The sequence below is a fragment of the Ranitomeya imitator genome, chromosome 5, assembly GCF_032444005.1.
Source record: "Ranitomeya imitator isolate aRanImi1 chromosome 5, aRanImi1.pri, whole genome shotgun sequence".
NCBI classification, from domain to species: Eukaryota; Metazoa; Chordata; class Amphibia; order Anura; family Dendrobatidae; genus Ranitomeya; species Ranitomeya imitator.
Genome location: NC_091286.1, coordinates 55283085 through 55307718, shown reverse-complemented (window position 1 = coordinate 55307718; position 24634 = coordinate 55283085). Strand labels below are relative to the sequence as shown.

Sequence of the window (24634 nt, the reverse complement as noted above, 5' to 3'; positions counted from 1 at the left end):
ATATTGATTAGCCATTATATGTTCAATTAATACAAATGCTTTAGTGCTGCGTTAAAAAAAAAAAAAAAAAAAAAAGGGTCCTTTAAATTCCTAATGGAATTATTTTTACATTTTAGTTTTTACAGAGTTCACTGTGCAGTATAACTAACATGTTAATGTTACTCTGCAGGTTGATTAGCATTATTACATTACATCAATACCTACGGTAATTTTTATTTATTTTTAGGTTTTACCATCTACTCCCAAGAACTCAATTTTGGGGCGAAAAATGCTAAAGAAATCTAAAAGTTGCCAACAGCATTAAAGCCATACACACCTGGGCTGTACCCATCATAAGCAGTTTTGTACAATTTCAACCAAAACACAATAAGCAGAATTGCCTCTTGCGAGCTGAGGACTTGAACTCGATAGCATCACCTGTTGGAAGCAGTAGTCCTACAAGTAGTTATCGACCTTTTAATGACCCTTGCAATATGACTTAGGACAAAAGCCAGAACAATCTAAATTTGCAGACTGTTTCGGGAGTATCGCGCCTCATCAGTGCAAAGTAGGAGATCTGATTTGGCTGGGTGAAAGTTGTTAGCTACTCACTATGTTTCACATCCTTGTAGCGATGTTCATAAACTGTACACGCCTAGAAAATCTGGTTACAGTCAACTACTACAAGAGAAAGAAAAGCATGGACTAGCAGACTATATCATGGAAAGCCAAGAACATGCACTGATTGAAGAAATCAAGACTTGTTGAAAGAAGGGCTGTGGAGTTGGTAAGCCAAAATCTGACTCCACAGCACTGGTCACTACTGAGCATGTACAACCGCTGGCAAAAATTATGGAATCGCCGGCCTTGGAGGATGTTCCTTCAGTTGTTTAATTTAGTAGAAAAAAAGCGGATCACAGACATGGCACAAAACTAAAGTCATTTCAAATGGAATCACTCAATTCTGAGGAAAAAAATTATGGAATTATGAAAAACAAAAAAACACTCCAAAACATCACTAGTATTTTGTTGCACCACCTCTGGCTTTTACAGTCATGGCCAAAAGTATTCACACCCCTGCAATTCTGTCAGATAATACTCAGTTTCTTCCTGAAAATGATTGCAAACAATCTTTGGTATTATCTTCATTTAATTTGTCTTAAATGAAAAAGCACAAAAGAGAATGAAGCAAAAAGCAAAACATTGATCATTTAACACAAAACTCCAAAAATGGGCCAGACAAAAGTATTGGCACCCTCAGCCTAATACTTGGTTGCACAACCTTTATCCAAAATAACTGCGACCAACCGCTTCCGGTAACCATCAATGAGTTTCTTACAATGCTCTGCTGGAATTTTAGACCATTCTTCTTTGGCAAACTGCTCCAGGTCCCTGATATTTGAAGGGTGCCTTCTCCAAACTGCCATTTTTAGATCTCTCCACAGGTGTTCTATGGGATTCTGGTCTGGAATCATTGCTGATCACCTTAGAAGTCTCCAGTGCTTTCTCTCAAACCATTTTCTAGTGCTTTTTGAAGTGTGTTTTGGGTCATTGTCCTGCTGGAAGACCCATGACCTCTGAGGGAGACCCAGCTTTCTCACACTGGGCCCTACATTATGCTGAAACATTTGTTGGTAGTCTTCAGACTTCATAATGCCATGCACACGGTCAAGCAGTCCAGTGGCAGAGGCAGCAAAGCAACCCCAAAACATCAGGGAACCTCCGCCATGTTTGACTGTAGGGACCGTGATCTTTTCTTTGAATGCCTCTTTTTTTCTCCTGTAAACTCTATGTTGATGCCTTTGCCCAAAAAGCTCTACTTTTGTCTCATCTGACCAGAGAACATTCTTCCAAAACGTTTTAGGCTTTTTCAGGTAAGTTTTGGCAAACTCCAGCCTGGCTTTTTTATGTCTCGGGGTAAGAAGTGGGGTCTTCCTGGTTCTCCTACCATACAGTCCCTTTTCATTCAGACGCCGACGGATAGTACGGGTTGACACTGTTGTACCCTCGGACTGCAGGGCAGCTTGATCTTGTTTGGATGTTAGTCGAGGTTCTTTATCCAACATCCGCACAATCTTGCGTTGAGATCTCTTGCCAATTTTTCTTTTCCATCCACATCTAGGGAGGTTAGCCACAGTGCCATGGGCTTTACACTTCTTGATGACTCTGTGCACGGTAGACACAGGAACATTCAGGTCTTTGGAGATGGACTTGTAGCCTTGAGATTGCTCATGCTTCCTCACAATTTGGTTTCTCAAGTCCTCAGACAGTTCTTTGGTCTTCTTTCTTTTCTCCATGCTCAATGTGGTACACACAAGGACACAGGACAGAGGTTGAGTAAACTTTAATCCATGTCAACTGGCTGCAAGTGTGATTTAGTTATTGCCAACACCTGTTAGGTGCCACAGGTAAGTTACAGGTGCTGTTAATTACACAAATTAGAGAAGCATCACATGATTTTTCAAAGGGTGCCAATACCTTTGTCCACCCCCTTTTTTATGTTTGGTGTGGAATTATATCCAATTTGGCTTTAGGACAATTCTTTTTGTGTTTTTTTCATTTAAGACAAATTAAATGAAGATAATAATACCAAATAATTTGTGTTTGCAATCATTTTCAGGAAGAAACTGAGTATTATCTGACAGAATTGCAGGGGTGTCAATACTTTTGGCCATGACTGTATAACAGCTTGCAGTCTCTGAGGCATGGACTGTCACACAGGACTCTTCATCAATCTGGCTCCAACTTTCTCTGATTGCCGTTGCCAGATCAGCTTTGCAGGTTGGAGCCTTGTCATGGACCATTTACTTCAACTTCCACCAAAGATTTTCAATTGCATTGAGATCCGGACTATTTGCAGCCATGACATTGACCTTATGTGTCTTTTTTCAAGGAATTTTTTTTTACAGTTTTTGCTCTATGGCAGGATGCATTATCATCTTGAAAAATGATTTCATCATCCCCAAACATCCTTTCAAATGATGGGATAAGAAAAGGTCCAAAATATCAACATAAACTTGTGCATTTATTGAAGATGTAATGACTGCCATCTCCCCAGTGACTTTACCTGACATGCAGCCCCAGATCATCAATGACTGTGGAAACTTGCATGTTCCCTTCAGGCAGTCATCTTTATAAATCTCATTGGAACGGCACCAAACAAAAGTTCCAGCATCATCACCTCGCCCAATGCAGATTCGTGATTCATCACTGAATATGACTTTCATCCAGTCATCCACAGACGATTGCTTTTCCTTAACCCATTGTAACCTTGTTTTTTTCTGTTTAGGTGTTAATGATGGCTTTCGTTTAGCTTTTCTGTATGTAAATACCATTTTCTTTAGGCGGTTTCTTACAGTTCGGTCACAGATGTTGACTCCAGTTGAGACCCATTCATTCCTTATTTGTTTTGTTGTGCATTTCCTGTTTTGGAGACATATTGCTTTAAGTTTACAGTCTTGATGCTTTGATGTCTCCCTTGGTCTACCAGTATGTTTGCCTTTAACAACCTTCCCATGTTTGTATTTGGTCCAGATTTTAGACACTGCTGACTGAACAAGCAACATCTTTTGCAACATTGCGTAAGGATTTACCCTTTTTTAAGAGTTTGATAATCCTCTCCTTTCTTTCAATTGACATCTCTCATGTTGGAGCCATGATTCACGTCAGTCCACTTGGTGCAACAGCTCTCCAAGGTGTGATCACTCCTTTTTAGATGCAGACTAACGAGCAGATCTAATTTGATGCAGGTGTTAAGTTTTGGGACTGAAAATTTACAGGGGGATTCCATAATTTTTTCCTCAGAATTGAGTGATTCCGTAATTTTTACCCTATGCTTGGTTAAAAAAGTAACCATTTCTGACTACCACATTTTGTGTTCTTGATTTCTTTTAGAGTTTCTTAAAGCCAGAAAGTTGCCATTTGAAATTACTTTAGTTTTGTGCCATGTCTGTGATCTGTTTTTTTTCTACAAAATTAAACAACTGAATGAATGCTCCTCCAAGGCCGGTGATTCCATAATTTCTGCCAGGGGTTGTACATAAAGTGCAGCACAGATTCATCTCAACTAAAAGACCAGTTCCTTCGATCAGGAACACAACAGATATTCATAGGACATTTTATAACGTTTCCAAATTTTAATAAAAAATTTTTTACAGCACATCCTGCACTGAACTACTGTACCCAATGTGTTACCGTATATATTTGAGTATAAGTTGAGAATTTCAGCCCATTTTTTTAGGCTGAAATTGCCCCTCTCGACTTATACTCGAGTCATACCTAGGGGTCGGCAGGGGTGGGGGAGCGCCAGCTGTCTAATAATACTCACCTGCTCCTGGCGCGGTGTCCCTGGTTCCCTGGCAGCTTTTTCCTGTAGCGAGCGGTCACATGGTACCGCTCATTACAGTAATGAATATGGACATTACTCCACTCCCATAGGGGTGAAGCCACATATTCATTACTGTAATGAGCGGTACCATGTGACCGCTCAGTACAGGAAGAAGCTGCCGGCGCTGGGAAACAGAAATGAAGGGACAACGCCAGGAGCAGGTGAGTATGATGGGGCAGTGCGCGATATTCAACTGCTCCCTGTTCCACCGTCAGCACCACTGCGTCGGTCGGCGCTGGAATGGGGAGCAGGTGAATATAGCAAGTGCTGTGAGCTGGAGAGGTATGTAATTTTTTAATCGCAGCAACAGCATATGGAGCCATGTGCAGCATTATATGAGGCAAATATCTGTATGGGGCCATGTGCAGCATTATATGGGGCAAATATCTGTATTGGGCCATGTGCAGCATTATATGGAGCAAATATCTCTATGGAGCATCTTATGAGGCCATAATCAGCATTTGTGCATTATATGGGGTATATTTTAATATGGAGCATCTTATGGAGTCCATCAAACTGTATGGAGCATTATATGGGGCTCCTGATTCAATATGGATATTCAAAAACACTTAACCTACTGATGTCTCAATTTTACTTTTATTGGTACCCATTTTTATTTTTGAAATTTACCAGTAGCTGCTGCATTTTCCACCCTAGGCTTATACTCGAGTCACTAAGTTTTCCTAGTTTTTTGTGGCAAAATTAGAGGGGAAGGGGGTCTGGCTTATACTCGAGTATATACGGTATATGTTTTAGGAGTCGGTCCATTTTATTCTCCAACTCCACAGCACTGATTGAAAGTTCACTAGGCAACACAAGAGTATCAAAAACAAAGTGAAACAATAGTGGACAGCTGAAATAAGAAAAAGAAAAGAAAAACAGATCAGAAAATAAGACATGACTATGGCTTGCTAAAGGAACTTTGAAGAAATAAACCAAAAGGTCTGCACAAGAACAAGCCATTGGAAGAATGCCATAAAAGCAGGATTGAAATGTCTTCTGTTATGAAAAGTCCACACTGCACAGTCTAGTGGCACAACACTGTCAAAAATGATTCATTGGAACATTAGCAAAAATTACCAGTTGCCCACTAAGAGGTGATGGGCGCACAGTGGAAAGTGTTCGAAAATGAACATATATGAGATTTTTGTGGGACTTTTGCATACCAACAAAGTACTGGCCCACAAGACACAACGTAACCAATCAAGAAAAAGAAACTTCGGATTGTTGCGATAGCAATATCAATTGACACAGGAGTGAGGCAAAAAAAAAAAAATAATGATAGAAAGGGGTAAAAAAAAAATGTCAATATCTAAAAATCAAAATTTATAGATTATGGCTCAAACCAGCAGCTGTGGTACCAGTGGTCATTGGCACACCGAGTGTTATCCCCCAAAACTTTGGGAAGCACTGACAAATCACTGTTGACAAAATTTCCATCATTTAAAGGGAATCCGACACCTCCAAAATTGAAGGTGAGCTAAGCCCACCGGCATCAGGGGCTTATCTATAGCATTCTGTAATGCTGTAGATAAGCCCCCAATGTATCCTGAAAGATGAGAAAAAGAGGTTAGATTATACTCACCCAAGGGCGGTCCCACTACGATGGGTGTCGCGGTCCGGCGCCTTTTATCTTCATCAGATGACGTCCTCTTCTGGTCTTCACGCCGTGGCTCCGGCATACAGTACGTTGTCTGCCCTTTTGAGGGCAGAGCAAAGTACTGCAGTGCGCAGGCAACGGGAAAGGTCAGAAAGCCCCAGCGGCTGCGCACTGCAGTACTTTGCTCTGCCCTCAACAGGACAGAGAATTATGCCTGCGCCAGAGCTCCAGCATGAAGACCCGAAGAGGACGTCCTCTGATGAAGATAGGAGGCGCCGGACCGGACCGCGACACCCATTGTACCGGGACCGCCCCTGGGTGAGTATAATCTAACCTCTTTTTCTCCTCTTTCAGGATACATCAGGGGCTTATCTACAGCATTACAGAAAGCTGTAGATAAGCCCCTGATGCTGGTGGGCTTAGCTCCTCTTCAATTTTGGGGGTGACAGGTTCCCTTTAACTACAGAAAAGATCTGTGCACATCCTATGCCAATACCGTACAACAACCAAGGTTCATAGGAGGAACCAGATATGTAATGAAGGCAAACTAACTGTGAAACAAATACAATTAATGGAGATTTTGAGGGGTGATCTACTAGATCTACAAATTCCCATGTAAGAAACCTCGATTACTGACCAATAATCAGGGAATATCACCCCAAGTAAGAATGTGATGTGGTGTCAATGTGATATTCTATGGACACGTAGAACATTTGTCAGAGTGCCTGACCAGTGACCATTTATCAACCAAAATCGGCTAGTTTAAATAGGGATATATTACTAGACGAGTGGAAAAAAAAAAAAAAAAAAACAACAAAGTGGCTTGTATCAGATTTGTACATGAGCTTTTATTTATCTGGGGCAAAAAGGGTCAATGTACATCCTCTCCCCCTGTATCTAAATCCCCCCAGTAAGGACTTAAGGTACCGTCACACTAAACGATATCGCTAGCGATCCGTGACGTTGCAGTGTCCTGGATAGCGATATCGTTCAGTTTGACACACAGCAGCGATCAGAATCCTGCTGGGAGATCGTTGGTCGCTGCAGAAAGTCCAGAACTTTATTTGGTCGCTGGACTCCCTGCAGACATCGTTGAATCGGCGTGTGTGACACCGATTCAGCGATGTCTTCACTGGTAACCAGGGTAAACATCGGGTTACTAAGCGCAGGGCCGCACTTAGTAACCCGATGTTTACCCTGGTTACCAGTGTAAAAGTAAAAAAAAAAAAAAACACTTCATACTTACCTTCCACTGTCTGTCTCTCGGCGCTCTGCTTCTCTGCCCTGTGTAAGCCCAGCGGCAGGAAAACAGAGCGGTGACGTCACCGCTGTGCTTTCCGGCTGGCCGACGCTGACACAGGGCAGAGAAGCAGAGCGCCGAGGGACAGACAGTGGAAGGTAAGTATGAAGTGTTTGTGTTTTTTTACTTTTACGCTGGTAACCAGGGTAAACATCGGGTTACTAAGCGCGGCCCTGCGCTTAGTAACCCGATGTTTACCCTGGTTACCGGCATCGTTGGTCGCTGGAGAGCTGTCTGTGTGACAGCTCTCCAGCGACCAAACAGCGACGCTGCAGCGATCCGAATCGTTGTCGGTATCGCTGCAGCGTCGCTCAGTGTGACGGTACCTTTATTCAGACATCTGCCTGAGCACAGGCCGCAATGCATAAACTGGCTGCGGCTCTCCCGACCCAATGTGAAGAAGTCATGCTCCGGTTGGGAGGATTGCGGCCAGACCGTGAGTTGTGGTCTGTGCTCAGACATCTGAATGAACCCCAAGGTGGGGCACACACGCGAACACACAGCTCCCCAAAAGCCATCATCAGGGGCAAATGCCCCAGTTACTGCCTCTAGCTACAACCCATTTATATAAAACCTTACAAATGTACCAATTTCACCTTTTCAGTTCTATGAAGATGCACATACGTACCAATATCCTCATGTACAGCGGAACACAAATATAGTAACTCCTTCCTTTACTGTAACTTGTAATAGTAGTTCCTTAATTAGTTCGTCTGAAGAAAAAGACCTTCTCTGAAATATCCCAGAACGCGGGGTTTCTCTAAGCTGAGTAAGTCATCAGCTGGTGCCTGGGCGTCTAAGCGCTCATGTAGGGTTAGGGCTAGAAACGTGGCATGGCCTCAAAAAAAAAAAAAAAAAAAAAAAAAAAAAAAAGTGGTGTAGTTATAGGAACGAAAAATAAAGATCCAACATGCCGTACTCCTGGGCAAGGGATAAGTCACTGGTTATGACTAATTGACTGGGACCCCCAGAGGTACTGAAGTCCCACACCAGTATTATGGATGGGGTCCGGGGCTCATGTCTCACGGACGCACCCGTGTCTCTGCACCATGACAGACTATAGAATGACTCACAGTTTCCCCACAGTCACATTTTTACTAGATAAGAGAAACTTCCTCTAAAGGACTTCCAGTTTCTGGTACGTTGTAGGTCACTGGGAAATGCGGTGACAGAGAGAAAGGTGTACATATCAGTCCCAGGTCTTCCATAGCCATCACCCCCCACACTAAGAAATGGAAACTTACGCGACATCCTAGCGATAACGCCGCCCACAAAGTACGTCCTGATGCTGGCGCTGGCTAGCCTGAGGAAGTCATCTTTCATCGCATGCGCTCCAGCATTCCGTAATGAACGATGCATGCGAGTGCTCGCAGAGCAAGAAGAAATTAAAGGCCGGTGGCCATCAAAATGCGGTTGCTGGCCTGAGCACTGCAGTCCCCGTGAACCTGAGAGAGAGCTGGAGAAAAGGTCGCGGGCCGTAAATGGCCAAGGGCTTAAGGTTTCCCACCCCTGCCGTAAACAAAGAAGGATCAGGTTGGGCGACACGAGACAAAACTCTCCAGCTTTATGAATAGGAATATAATCAGGGCCTCCTGACAGACCCCATCATCTGACTTCTCAATAAGCCACTTCACATTCTTCCCTCTCAGCTCACATGATCGCTGCTAAACATTAAAGTTAATTATTGACCGAGTAACTCGAGGTCAAGTGGAAACAACCCGCAGAATAGCAACACCGGGAGTGCTTGTTCTTTGTGCCACTGATATCAATAAAAGAAGAAAAAATAATTAAAAGGAGGTCGGAGCTACACAGTAGCAAGACTGCTTCTACCATTAGGACAAGTGCAGACAGTTTAAGGTTGTAAAAAAAACAAAAAAACAACGAGATTTTAAAGTAGAAACCGCTTCCGCCTTCGGAATATGAGCACGCTGTCATTTTGTGACGACAATCTACAGCCACAGACTTTAGGCGGAAGAGTCCTTTTTGAAAAGTTTTGTCTGATTTCAGGAGTGGCTGCTGAAACGCTTCATAAAGACGTTCATTAAAGGGAACCTGTCAGCAGGATTGTGCTCAGTAACCTGGCGTCAGCTCGGCGCCATTATCCTGATTACAATGATATCTGTTGATAAAAATCAGTCTTGTAGTTGTTGAGTTGATGACGTAATCGTGCTCCGGGATGGTGTCTTCATGTGGTGCTCTGATTAGCTATTCATACTGATGGCTTCTGATAGGGGGCAGGTCAGTGAGGCATCAGTGACCGATTTTACATACTGAATATGTTATTGTTTACAAAAAAATGATTAAACAACAACAACCACAAGACGGATTTCATCACCAGGTATCATTGTAATCAGTATAACGGCGCTGACCTGACACTGTCTGTAGGTTAAGGTACCTTCACACATAACGATATTGTTAACGATATCGTTGCTATTTGTGACGTAGCAACGATATCGTTAATTAAATCGTTATGTGTGACAGCGACCAACGATCAGGCCCCTGCTGGGAGATCGTTGGTCGCTGAATAAAGTCCAGAACTTTATTTAGTCGCTGGACTCCCTGGAGACATCGCTGGATCGGCGTGTGTGACACCGATCCAGCGATGTCTTCACTGGTAACCAGGGTAAACATCGGGTAACTAAGCGCAGGGCCGCGCTTAGTAACCCGATGTTTACCCTGGTTACCATGCTAAAAGTAAAAAAAAACAAACACTAGATACTTACCTACAGCTGTCTGTCCTCCAGCGCTGCGCTCTGCACTCCTCCTGTACTGGCTGTGAGCCGGAAAGCAGAGCGGTGACGTCACCGCTCTGCTTTCCGGCTCCCAGACAGTACAGGAGGAGAGGAGAGAAGCAGAGCGCAGCGCTGGAGGACAGACGGCTGTAGGTAAGTATCTAGTGTTTGTTTTTTTTTACTTTTAGCATGGTAACCAGGGTAAACATCGGGTTACTAAGCGCGGCCCTGCGCTTAGTTACCCGATGTTTACCCTGGTTACCGGCATCGTTGGTCGCTGGAGAGCGGTCTGTGTGACAGCTCTCCAGCGACCAAATAGCGACGCTGCAGCGATCCGGATCGTTGTCGGTATCGCTGCAGCGTCGCTAAATGTGAAGGGGCCTTTACTGTGCACAATCCTGCTGACAGGTTCACTTTAATGTCTGGCAGTTATCTGCACCTTGACTTGTGAAGGCCGACTTTATTTAACCTACATATACTGTAGAACACCACTTTAATGGAGAATGTGTATAGAGTTAAATTTATTAGTCCAGATCATAATTATGGTAAATCCGCTTGTAACAGGGAGAGGAATACCACATTTTGGTGCCTGCCTCAAATAGGCAGGTATGGGTGAAAATGATGTCCAACAGACATGCATCATTAGTAAAGGTCAGCACATTCAGACATAAGCCCCGACAGTCACTGACTTGAGGATAAAACACAATTTTAAAATACAATTTTAACAAATTTTCATATGGTTATGTTGACAGAAGAAAAAAAAAAATTCCCAGGTGACGTGACTGGAAAGAAATATATGTCACCATGTTCACCTAGCGGTGCCCACATGGATCCAGCGCCTGCGCAGTCAGGAAGCGATGATGCACCATTCCACCAGCTGCAGGACCACTGTGGCCAGTGAATAGCGGCGTGCAGAAGTCATAACTTGAGCACTGCGTCATCGGATATTTTAGTATCATATTCTGCAAAGTCATCTGCCACTCTGGTCAATCACAAGCTGCAGGGGTCCACCGGGGCGAGGGGGTGCTTTATCAGTGACATCACAGCTTCACGTCTCTTAAGGTACCGTCACACATAACGATATCGTTAACGATATCGTTGCTTTTTGTGATGTAGCAACGATATCGTTAACGAAATCGTTATGTGTGACAGCGACCAACGATCAGGCCCCTGGGGAAAGTCCAGGACTTTATTTCGTCGCTGGATCTCCCGCAGACATCGCTGAATCGGCGTGTGTGACGCTGATTCAGCGATGTCTTCACTGGTAACCAGAGTAAACATCGGGTTACTAAGCGCAGGGCCGCGCTTAGTAACCCGATATTTACCCTGGTTACCGTTGTAAATGTAAAAAACAAAAAAAACAAACACTACATACTTACATTCCCGCTGTCTGGTCACGTCCCTCGCCTTCAGCTTCCCGCACTGACTGAGCGCCGGCCGGCCGTAAAGCAGAGCACAGCGGTGTTGTCACCGCTGTGCTTTACGGCCGGCGCTCAGTCCGTGCGGGAAGCTGAAGGCGAGGGACGCGACAGACACTGGAATGTAAGTATGTAGTGTTTTTTTTTTTTACATTTACAATGGTAACCAGGGTAAAAATCGGGTTACTAAGCGCGGCCCTGCGCTTAGTAACCCGATGTTTACCCTGGTTACCCGGGGACTTCGGGATCGTTGGTCGCTGGAGAGCTGTCTGTGTGACAGCTCTCCAGCGACCAAACAGCGACGCTGCAGCGATCGGCATCGTTGTCTAGATCGCTGCAGCGTCACTAAATGTGACGGTACCTTAAGACCCCGAAGCAGCCAGCACTGAATCTCCCCGTAGGCGAGTAGGTCTGGGTTTGTTTTATTGTTTTCTCAACATCTCCCTTTCCTTGGGAAAAGTTTTATTTTGCCCAGACATCACCTTGTAGCAGACATTAACCATTTTTCACCAAATTGCTACACTGCTTTGTGGTTTTTCAGCAGATTACACCACGTGCACTGAATATTGCAAAGTCAGCACTAAGAGTGAGTAGTAGGTCAATCTCTCTTTGCTTCATGGGACAATCCGAGTTGCACATAGGATCAACTCTGCTACAAAAGACCACAGCGAAACTGCAATAGAAGACAACCCCCCATGTTTATGGGAAGTTATGACTTGGAGGGAAAAAAAAAAATTATATATACTGTGATGTTTTAAAAATCAAGCAAACTTTTATTTAAGCAACTAACAAAAACTTCATAACAGTGCAAAAGTTACATTACTAATATATTCCTTAAATCACTAATATTGATGTGCAGAGAGACTGTTGATAAAACAGTCCCCTCCCATTAGAAAAAACCTTAATAGATTGATGTATCATAGTTTGTAAGCTTGCGAGCAGGGCCCTCACTCCTCTTGGTATTTATTTTGAACTGTGATTTCTGTTATGCTGTAATGTCTATTGTCTGTACAAATCCCCTCTATAATTTGTGAAGCGCTGCGGAATATTTTGGCGCTATATAAATAATTAATTATTGTACGCAAACCTCAATGTATACCCCAAACTAGGTGTGAATAGAACTTTAAATGGAGATATAAGCAGCTGTTTTTTCCCCACATACCGTATATACTCGAGTATAAGCTGAGATTTTCAGCCCATTTTTGGGGGCTGAAAGTCCCCCTCTCGGCTTATACTCGAGTCATACCCAGGGGTCGGCAGGGGAAGGGGAGCGGGGGCTGTCTAATAATACTCACCTACTCCATAGGGGTGGAGCTGCATATTAATTACTGTAATTAGTGGTATCATGTGACCGCTCAATACAGGAAGAAGCTGCGGCGCTGGGAAAGCAGGGACTGCAGGTGAGCAGGAACAGGTGAGAATAATGGGGAGGGGGAGCACTGCGCGATATTCACCTCTTCTCGCTCCAGCTGCCGCTCCGTCTTCAGCGCCTTCTGCAGTGACGCTCAGGTCAGAGGGCGCAATGACGTGGTTGGTGCGCGCCCTCTGCTGAACATCAGTGCATTAGACGTCGAAGAGCGGCAGCCAGAAAAAGGAAAGGTGAATATTTCAAGTACCGGGGGCCTGAGCGACGAGAGGTGAGTATGTGATATTTTTTTTTATCGCAGCAACAGCAAATGGGGCAAGTGTCTGTATGGAGCATCTTATGGGGCCATAATTAACATTTGTGCAGCACTATATGGAGCAAATGTGTTTATGGAGCATCTTATAGGACCATTATTGACCTTTATGCAGGATTATATGGGGCATATTTTAATATGGAGCATCTTATGGGGCCCATCAAACTTGGGGCTCCTGATTCAATATGGGTATTCAAAAACACTTAACCTATTAATTTTACTTTTATTGGTATCTTTTTACTTTTGAAATTTACCGGTAGCTGCTGCATTTCCCACCCTAGGCTTATACTTGAGTCATTACGTTTCCCTAGTTTTTTGTGGCAAAATTAGGGGGGTGGGTCGGCTTATACTCGAGTATATACGGTACATAAAAGAACAATTTTCATCTACACTGCCTCACTACTGAGCATGTACATAAAGTGCAGCACAGATTTATCTCAACTACGACTCCACAGCACTGGTCACTACTGAGCATGTACATAAAGTGCAGCACAGATTCATCTCAACTACGACTCCACAGCACTGGTCACTACTGAGCATGTACATAAAGTGCAGCACAGATTCATCTCAACTACGACTCCACAGCACTGGTCACTACTGAGCATGTACATAAAGTGCAGCACAGATTTATCTCAACTACGACTCCACAGCACTGGTCACTACTGAGCATGCATATAAAGTGCAGCACAGATTCATCTCAACTACGACTCCACAGCACTGGTCACTACTGAGCATGTACATAAAGTGCAGCACAGATTCATCTCAACTACGACTCCACAGCACTGGTCACTACTGAGCATGGACATAAAGTGCAGCACAGATTCATGTCCGCTAAAAACAAAGATCCTTAGATCAGGAGCAGAACAGATGTTTATACGACATTTCATAACTTTCCCAAATTCTTATGAAAACATTTACAGCACATCCTGCATCGTACTACTGTACCCAATTTATATTTTAGGAGTTGGAGTTGGTCCATTTTAAACCGACTCCACAGCCCTGCTAAAAATGGTCATGGCCCCGGGGCAGACTGCGGACAAGAAGTCTGCCAAAATACACAAACATGTGAACAGAGCCATGTGCCCATTATAAAGGTAGGAGAGAGGGGGATTGTTGGAGCTCTTCATGCTGATCGATTTGTTGCTGTAATTGGAAATCATTGGGTGCTATACCTGCTGGTGATTGCAGCTGACAGAAGAAAAAACGAGGGTACTTTCCAGCACTGGATATGCAGTTGGTTGTGACTGATACTACCCTCGCACCCCCCTTCTCCACTAGCGAAGAGCAAGGACAGAACACGTGCGAACAGACGTCTGAATTAGGCCTTATGACTTTTAGCAGTTATTATCACAAGCCGTTTCATCATTTCCTGTGGGGACGACTTGCCGGTAGTTATGCCCCAGACAACTGTTGCTTAGTAAATACAAGTAGCTCTCTCTATAAAACATGCTGGAAAATGTCTTTATGTACCCGGACCGCAGTCAGTAGGGGAAATGCACACTCCGGGAGATAGCAGCAGTGTGAAATATTGACATTTTCACCTTGGGGAGTGAAAAAAGAAAAAAAAAAAAAAAAAAACAGAAAAAAAAAACACCTTGTACCAAAGATAAGAATTATTTCTAAAGGTACTGTCACATTAAGCGACGCTGCAGCGATCTAGACAACGATCCCGATCGCTGCAGCGTCGCTGTGTGGTCGCTGGAGAGCTGTCACACAGACAGCTCTCCAGCAACCAACGATGCCGAGGTCCCCGGGTAACCAGGGTAAACATCGGGTTACTAAGCGCAGGACCTTAGTCCTGCGCGGCCCTGCGCTTAGTAACCCAATGTTTACCATGGTTACCAGTTAAGACATCGCTGAATCGGCATCACACACGCCGATTCAGCGATGTCAGCGGGAGATCCAGCGACGAAATAAAGTGCTGGACTTTCCCCAGCGAACAACGATCTCCCAGCAGGGGCCTGATCATTGGTCGCTGTCACACAACGATTTAGTTAACGATGTCGTTGCTACGTCACAAAAAGCAACGATATCGTTAACGATATCGTTATGTGTGACGGTACCTTAAGGCAAGGCCTAACAACAATTAATTTCCCAGGGGCCACTCCTGCTCGTCTGACAAGTCATTATAAATATAACCAAGACATACAAAAGAGATGAGAAAATAGAAAAATAGCAAAAACTGCTCTGGGCCTTTCGCACCTATACGATTAGAGATAATGCATCCGCCACAATTACTTAACACTATGAAATTACCGCAGGTAAATAACAGTGCACAAGCTCAACAGATGCCACCCTATTGTGATGGCAACCTGCTATAAACATCAATTCAAGAGACGCCCGCTCAGCCCCCGGAGAGCAATTCCGAGGAGACATCATCCATTATGAAACACGCCGCCAATGTAACCTTACAGCCATATCCAGAAGTGGGGAGCGATAAAAGAACCTCTGAACTTTTCCATCGGATTTTGGAAATGGATAGCGCAATTACAGATAAAAATAAATGATAAAAAAAAATAAAAAAAAACAACTGTTTATGGCACATATCAAATTAATTTTTAGCACTAGTAGGGTTCTGGTAAAAGTCACATGCATTTTGATATTTTGCATTAAATACATGCGCGAAATGTGAACCTGTGAGATCTGGATGTAAAAATAACAACAATGGAAAGATCAAAATATTGCATTCCCATATCGCACAGTGGTCCCCACATTTAAGAAGTGAAAAAAAATCCTTGCAGGGATTTTCCCAACTAACAAAGTACATTTTAACGAATAGATCTTGTAATAATAATTTCCACAATTGGTTAAAAAAAAAAAATGTTCCTGTGCTGAGATAATCTTAAAGATGTGCCCCTGCTGTGTACTGTGTAATGGCTGTGTGACCGTACAGGTATGTATACTCTTGAGTCCTACCCTGCCCAGGAGCTGTGGTATGGTCAGACCATGTTCCTGCACAGTCAGACACAGCCATTACACAGTACACAGCAGGGGCAGATGTATAAGATTATCTCAGCACAGGAACATTATTTTTATTTTTTTTTTAAACACATCCAATTCTGGAAATTATTTGAAGATCTATTGATTAAAACAAACTTTATGTATAGAAAAACCCCTTTAAAGTATTGATTGCTCAGAGGAAATACTCCTTCATACTCCGCACAACAGTGCGCTTAGGTTAAAGACGCTTTACGTAAAAGGACACCGACTCATCTCTAACAAAAATCCAACGATCATCAGTCTGTGCCCAAAAAAACTGACCTATTCAACAGGAAAAAGCAAAGTTTGAGCCAAGTGAGAAACTCCTGAATTAACCCCTTCTGCAACACCTCTACGTGTAGAACCTTCCTCACAATAAAAATCTTGTGGTTGCCACAACAATGCTTCCTTGATTCCCCCTTCCAGAGAAAACACAGTCACTAGTTAAGAGGCAGACACCATTATGAGCTCCGACATGCACAGGCGATGGTACAGGCGGTGGCACAGCCGCCTCTCCCCCCTTCCCAACAGATTTCAGACTCAGCAGCAGTTCACACCTGACAGCAATGAGAGGACAGAGGGGGAAATGATCAGTAAACCAGATATTGGAAGGAAAGCAATGCACCCTAGGAACAGGGCCATAGCAAAGCCCAGTCTGTTATGTAGTTACTGCACCATCACGGTTTTACATAGGACTGCGGGTTGGGAGCACAAGTTCCGCTACATCTGTATCCAGCGTGAGGATGGACTTGTTAAATAAATATAATATATTCCCACATTATAACAGGCTCGGGAATATATTTTTAGGTTGTTGCTGTACTGAGACCAGGGAGTAATACCCAGCACCGGGCAGCAGCTTTAAAGCCGACCATAGAAGACGCAGGCCCAGGATCTGTACCGATAGGGTATACCCTATGCAGAAAGACCATCCATACTCATAAGGGGGTAGGTACATCCGTCATCACCGAGGGCAGGACAGTGCTTCCATGGTGCCTATACAAGGCTCCTGATAGAGGACTAGGATTGATTTAGACTGGATTCTGACGTATGTATGGTAACCAAAGCAAACATGCTGACTGTTTCCAGTCCGTGTCATAAAGGCTGGCTATAACAAATCCATGCGTTCTCCATGTGTGCACATGGGCCAATCATGCGCTCATCTGAGCCAGCCCTAAGCACAATAAGTGACAGAGCAGGTGGTGTAAAGCTAGTCAACATTTAGGGCTTTTTCAGAGCCTAGTCTTGAAAAGGGTGAGTAAATTGGGCTCCATTGTTCATGGAGATAAGGGGGAAGACACAGAGGGTCACTTTTCATGATGCAGGTCCAGCAAGATCTTCTTGACCAGCTGCTACTTGGTGGATGAGGGGGTAATGGGAGGATCCAGGTAGACCATTCCAAGAACCAGTGTGACAAGTAGACCGGCAGGAAAAACTCCATAGACATCAAACTCCACAACAAGGAGGGACAATCGATGAAGTCAGCAGGCTTGGAAATGAGGGAGGAAGGGGAGTGGGGGGGTGTTGCGAGGGTCCTAACTCCATAACCTGAACTCGCCACCACTCGGTCCATCACCTTATGTATGGGCGTGCTGTGCCTATGGAAGGCATGATGTTTGCTGTTCCAATGGGAGGGTCCCTCAAAACCACATTATGAAAGACAGCAGCATTCAAGAGCTCATTATACATAAAATATAGGTCAACGGGACAGATTGTGGGCTCCTACTCCAAGTCACACTCTGAAGCTGGCGATTTAACATGTGTACAAAAAAATTAAATAAATAAAAACCGACAGTCATCCATCGGTTATTTGGGATCAGATTTCCATTAGTGTCAGTTTTTACCATCAGTTCTTCCTGTGCGCAATAAATGGACGGCTTCCATCAAGCTAATGTGAAAAACGGAAGAAAACAAATCAGTGAGGAGCGCGGAAAAGCAGGGAGCGCGGAAAAGCAGGGAGCGCGATTTTTCACAGACTTGTATGGGTGATCTGTGACTAGGATCAAAAACATGTCTTTTTTTTACCTTTTTGGAGCCACTTACATAAACAAAAAAATCAAAACATTCTGTGAAAAACAGAGAACACGTCCATGAACCATGGACTATCCACCTATGAGCAGTGGCGTAATGTGAAACTCTTGGATTCCCGTACAAAATCTCCAACAGGACCCCCAACTATCACAGACCTTCAATAGTATTTTTCTCATATGGAAGCTTTAGGACCCCCCCCCCCCCCCCCTACAGTTACACCCCACGCCGATAATACGATTGTCATCTGATGGACATTTGTATCACGGGCCAAGCACAATTGTCACAAGTCATAGTGAGAATGTCCAGAATGTAAATATTTATATTTTGCCCAATTGAGTAAAATAAACAAAAACTAACAGGAAAAGTTCAGTGCTAGGAGCCCCTACATTTCCAGGGGTCCTTCCAATCAGCCCCATCCCTGAGGATATCTGCAGGGCAGGTCCGTCCACTACACGGTCTCCTGTGCTCTGCCCCCAGTATACCGCTCAGCAGATACAATGTACACAGCCCTCCGCGAAATACTGCAGAGTCCACACCTCAGCATTTAAAGGGTTACCCAGCAGCAGAGTGAGCCCCCCGAGGAGAGGACCCTCCAGGAGCCCCCCCCCCGAGGAGAGGACCCTCCAGGAGCCCCCCCCGAGGAGAGGACCCTCCAGGAGCCCCCCCCGAGGAGAGGACCCTCCAGGAGCCCCCCCCGAGGAGAGGACCCTCCAGGAGCCCCCCTCGAGGAGAGGACCCTCCAGGAGCCCCCCCCGAGGAGAGGACCCTCCAGGAGCCCCCCCCGAGGAGAGGACCCTCCAGGAGCCCCCCCCGAGGAGAGGACCCTCCAGGAGCCCCCCCCCGAGGAGAGGACCCTCCAGGAGCCCCCCCCGAGGAGAGGACCCTCCAGGAGCCCCCCCCGAGGAGAGGACCCTCCAGGAGCCCCCCCCGAGGAGAGGACCCTCCAGGAGCCCCCCCCCCCCCCCCCGAGGAGAGGACCTTCCAGGAGCGCCCCCGAGGAGAGGACCTTCCAGGAGCCCCCCCCCCCGAGGAGAGGACCCTCCAGGAGCCCCCCCGAGGACAGGAGCCCCCCCCCCCCGAGGAGAGGACCCTCCAGGAGCCCCCCGAGGACAGGAGCCCCCCCCCCCCGAGGACAGGAGCCTCCAGGAGCCCCCCGAGGACAGGAGCCTCCAGGAGCCCCCCGAGGACAGGAGCCTCCAGGAGCCCCCCGAGGACAGGAGCCTCCAGGAGCCCCCCGAGGACAGGAGCCTCCAGGAGCCCCCCGAGGACAGGAGCCTCCAGGAGCCCCCCGAGGACAGGAGCCTCCAGGAGCCCCCCGAGGACAGGAGCCTCCAGGAGCCCCCCGAGGACAGGAGCCTCCAGGAGCCCCCCGAGGACAGGAGCCTCCAGGAGCCCCCCGAGGACAGGAGCCTCCAGGAGCCCCCCGAGGACAGGAGCCTCCAGGAGCCCCCCGAGGACAGGAGCCTCCAGGAGCCCCCCGAGGACAGGAGCCTCCAGGAGCCCCCCGAGGACAGGAGCCTCCAGGAGCCCCCCGAGGACAGGAGCCTCCAGGAGCCCCCCGAGGACAGGAGCCTCCAGGAGCCCCCCGAGGACAGGAGCCTCCAGGAGCCCCCCGAGGACAGGACCCTCCAGGAGCCCCCCGAGGACAGGACCCTCCAGGAGCCCCCCGAGGACGGGACCCTCCAGGAGCCCCCCGAGGACGGGACCCTCCAGGAGCCCCCCGAGGACGGGACCCTCCAGGAGCCCCCCCCCCGAGGACGGGACCCTCCAGGAGCCCCCCGATGACAGGACCCTACAGGAGCCCCCCGAGGACAGGACCCTCCAGGAGCCCCCGAGGACAGGACCCTCCAGGAGCCCCCGAGGAGAGGACCCTCCAGGAGCCCCAGCACAAACATCCGGGCTCCTGGGAAGTAAAGTCTGCTCCAGCTGCATGTGACAGCCGAGAGTGCGGCGCTCAGTGCTGCATCACGGGAGGACCCGACCCCCTGTTGCAGCAGCGGCGGCACCGGGCGCACACGTACCTTGGGCGGGACGGTTCCTGTGCAGTGAGTGTTGCCAGGGTCTGATCATCCTCTCTGCTGCCTCATCTCCCCGCAGCCATCTAGAGAGGGTGCAGTCCGCGGCTCCCGGTCCGACCGTCCTGTCCGGGCGCGCAGCAGCCAGTGCCGACCACAGATTGCACCGCACAAGCACGACTCAGCGAGTCACTCACAGCCGGGGGCGGAGCTCTGAGCTCTACTCCATCCTTATTGGTCAACCGAGGAGACATGGGCGGTGTCTTAACGCTGAGTGACGTCTCTCTGAGAAAACATTGAAGCCCCGCCCCTCCGGTCACTGACACGCTGCACAGGCAGAAGAAGAGGGAGCGCCATTGTGCGCAGCAGCCAATAGGAACGCATACAAGAATGAAAGCTGCGTTCTGATTGGCTGATGAATGACCCTGCTAAGCTTTCTGCTTGTAGTGTGGTCCTGAGCTTGGGACATAGTGCATTACATATCATCAGTGCATGTCTGTCATTGGCTGGAATAACCTTCTGTCAGTGATTTATTGATTCTTAACAAATCCAGTTTGCGTGTTTTTACACTTGTGGTATGACTTTTCCAAAAAAGTTGCAAAAAATGTACTCAGCTGTGCTCCTGTCTCCCCCTCCTTACAACCTGGAGTGATTTTACCTTGGAGCACAATGCTTTTAACCCCTTTAGCACTGTGGGTTCTTCCGTTTTTGCCATTTTTTTGTGATCTGCGGCTGGGCGAGGGCTTTTTTTTTTTGCGAGCCGAGCTGACGTTTTCATTGATACCAGTTTGTTGTAGATACGGTGTTTTGATCGCCCGTTATTGCATTTTAATACAATGTTGCAACTACCAAAAAATATATATTTCTGGCGTTTTATGATATTTTTTCTCGTTACGTCATTTATAGATCGGATTAATTATTTTTATATATTGGTAGATCTGGCGTTTCTGAATTCGGTGATACCAAATATGTGGTTTTTTTTTATTGTTTAATTTTGAATGGGGCGAATAGGGTGGTGATTTACACTTGCTGTAATAGTCTCCATGGGAGACTAGAAGCTGCGATCATGCTCCCGCCCTGCCGTGTGTAGCAAAAATGCTCATCTGCTATGAGCAGCGGCCAAGGGGCGGCGCTCAAAGCAGTTCGGCAATGACAACCACAGCGGGCTTCTGCAAACCGGCCTGAGTTGTCCATTGGCGCCCAACGATCAAGTGACAGGGGTGGCAATAGATGGCGCTAATGACGCTAATCCGGCGCTATCATGTTAATACCACTGTAAGAGATTGACAGGGGCATTTAACATGTTAACAGCCGTGGGTAGATCATGATTCCACCTGCAGCTGTTAGGGGCACATGTCAGCTCATGAAATCAGCTAACATGTGCTGAAAAAGTTACGGTCTCATTAGCAGAGCCCACATCAAACAGAAGAGACGACCTATGACATACGTATATGTCATAAGTAATAAAGGGGTTAAATAAAAAAAACATTTTTATTTTGCTCTAAGGCTACATTCCCACAATGAGCTTTCGGTGTGTTTTTGATGCTCTATATTGATGTATAGAAATCTCCGGCCCTCTGCACTTCTTTGTAACAAAGCGTAAACTGACCTGCGGTGCGTTTTTCAAATCCGCAGCGTGACACTTTCTCCTATGGGTACAGCGGGTTTTCTGTTTGGAATTTCTCCATAGACTTACATTAGGTGCTGAAATTCCACAGGTGTAAAACGTTCATGAGTTTTTAGTGCGTTTCCATGGCGGACACGCATCAAAAACGCATGTAATCTGCACCTAAGTATGTCAATAAATTTTTGTCAAAGCCAAATACCAGCAAGTATCAAAAACAAAGCAGCTTTACTTAAAGAGAATCTGTCAGCAAGATTGGCCATGTAAAACTAAAAGTATGGGCAGAATGGCGCTGTCATACTGATTTCATACTTTTAGTGTAAAAAATCTGCAGTCTGGTTTTCGTTAATTCATCATGATACATTTCGGTTTCCTCATCTCTTCATGCTTCAGGGAGGGACCCTGGCTGCCACCAGGAATTTCAGGACCCCATACTGGCAACATTTTTGAGCCCCCTTCAGACTTTGTCCAGGCTCCACCCCATTCCGCCTCCACCGTGCAAAACTTGCAAGTCCCATCGTCACTCTTGGAAAAACTCCACTTCTGCTCCACTTCCTCACCAATCACACATTAACAGTTCCCATCGAACACAAGATCACATACATAGCCATCAGCTTTTGTTCTGGCCAAAAGAACTTTTAATCCGCAGGACCGCCACCACAACAAGGTAGACTTTAGGCCGGGCCCTACTCTACTCTAACCTATTAAACATTTCATAAAATTTCCCATACTCTTTTAGGTATATATTTTTTTTTCTTTAAGGGAATGTGCCACATACATTTTTTAAATGACCAATAATGCCACATGCAAAGGACAAATATTCTCACACCATGACTTGACCACACATTACCACCACATAGTGACCAATAATACCACATAAGGCTACGTTCACATTTGCGTTCTGCCGGGCTGCGTCGGGCGCAGCCGCGGCGACGCATGCGCCATGCACCTCTATATTTAACATGGGGGGGCGCATGGACATGCGTTGTGCTGCGTTTTGCGACGCACGCGTTTTTTTTGCCGCAAGCGTGGGGCGCAGAAAATGCAGCAAGTTGCATTTTTTTTGCGTCCAAATTTCGGCAAAAAAGGACACATGCGTCGCAAAACGCTGCGTTTTAGCGTGCGTTTTGTTGCGTTTTTGTTTGCGTTGTGCGTTGCGTCTCCGACGCAGCATCGCACAACGCAAATGTGAACGTAGCCTAAAAGGGACAAAAATACCATCATACCATGACCAGACCACATATTACCACCACATGGATTTGGAAGCTGCATATTTGCTACATCAAAAATGCAGCATCTTCTAGTTCCACCAAAGTGGATCGGTATTTCTAAGGCTAAGGCTAGGTTCCCATTGCGTTAATGGGACCGCGCTAACGGACAGCGTTGCACGGCGAAATTAACGCCGTGCAACGCGTCCGTTAGCGCGCCCATTAACAGCAATGGGGACGCGCATCTCTAGTGCGTGCCATTTTCGGCACGCGCTAGCAATGTGCTGGTGTTTTGTGGTGCGCCGCGGACGCTGCTTGCAGCGTCCGAGGCGCGCCCGCGGTCCGTTCCCCGCTCTCGCAGATCTGAGATTTGCGAGAGCGGGGATGTTTAACGCGACCCCTTTACAACACATTGCGTTAGTGCAATCCGCTAGCGCTAGGCACTAAACGGATTGCACTAACGCAATCTGAACCAGTCGATGAAGAGAAGAGAAGAGATGGATCCAACACTTCAGATAAAATTCCAAGTTTTATTTCAATCTTTAAAACATAGTTTCAGGGAAAATTTCACACTTTAACAGAGGCTGTATATCTGTCCGAGGAAGAAGTCCCACGAGAAAATCAATATCACGGTTGATGCGTTTCGAAGCAATGCTTCTTATTCATAACCAAATCAGGTTATAAACAGGAAACTTCGAAACGCATAAACCTTGATATTGATTTTCTCATGGGACTTTCTCCTTGGACATGATTAATATACAGCCTCAGTTAAAGTGTGAACGTTTCCCTGAAACTATGTTTTAAAGAATGAAATAAAACTTTGGATTTTATCTGAAGTGCTGGATCCATCTCTTCTCTTCTCTATTTATTATTATAGCGCCATTTATTCCATGGCGCTTTACATGTGAGGAGGGGTATAGATAATAAAAACAAGTACAATAATCTTAAACAATACAAGTCACGACTGGTACAGGAGGAGAGAGGACCCTGCCCGCGAAGGCTCACAATCTACAAGGGATGGGTGAGGATACAGTAGGTGAGGGTAGCGCTGGTCGTGCAGCGGTTTGGTCGATCGGTGGTTACTGCAGGTTGTAGGCTTGTCAGAAGAGGTGGGTCTTCAGGCTCTTTTTGAAGGTTTCGATGGTAGGCGAGAGTCTGATGTGTTGTGGTAGAGGGTTCCAGAGTAGGGGTGATGCGCGAGAGAAATCTTGTATACGATTGTGGGAAGAGGAGATAAGAGGGGAGTAGAGAAGGAGATCTTGTGAGGATCGGAGGTTGCGTGTAGGTAAGTACCAGGAGACGAGGTCACAGATGTATGGAGGAGACAGGTTGTGGATGGCTTTGTACGTCATGGTTAGGGTTTTGTAGTGGAGTCTCTGGGCAATGGGGAGCCAATAAAGGGATTGACAGAGGGGAGAAGCTGGGGAATAGCGGGGGGACAGGTGGATTAGTCGGGCAGCAGAGTTTAGAATAGATTGGAGGCTGCGATTGATCAATTTTGCCATTCATTGCACAAGTATGGCATACTTACCGAAATTACGTCCGTGTGAAAAGGCCTTATGGTAATTCACATTTGACACATTTATCGCAGGAATTTCGGTGACTCTTTTATTTCTCTAAATAGGACATGCAGAAACTCACGTAGCCGCGCTGCTTTAGTCAGAAAAAACACCTGCAACTAATTT

At 46.1% G+C, this 24634-nt stretch overlaps 1 protein-coding gene across 1 annotated transcript in view; it reads right to left on the bottom strand.

The window, feature by feature from the left end:
- Nucleotides 1-20310, bottom strand: part of B3GNT2 (UDP-GlcNAc:betaGal beta-1,3-N-acetylglucosaminyltransferase 2) — a 55465-nt gene extending 35155 nt beyond the window's left edge. The window contains exon 1 of the mRNA XM_069768686.1: nt 20124-20310. The gene's annotated coding sequence lies outside the window, so the exon portion shown is untranslated. The remainder of the gene's footprint in view (nt 1-20123) is intronic.
- Between the last annotated feature and the right edge of the window lie 4324 nt (nt 20311-24634).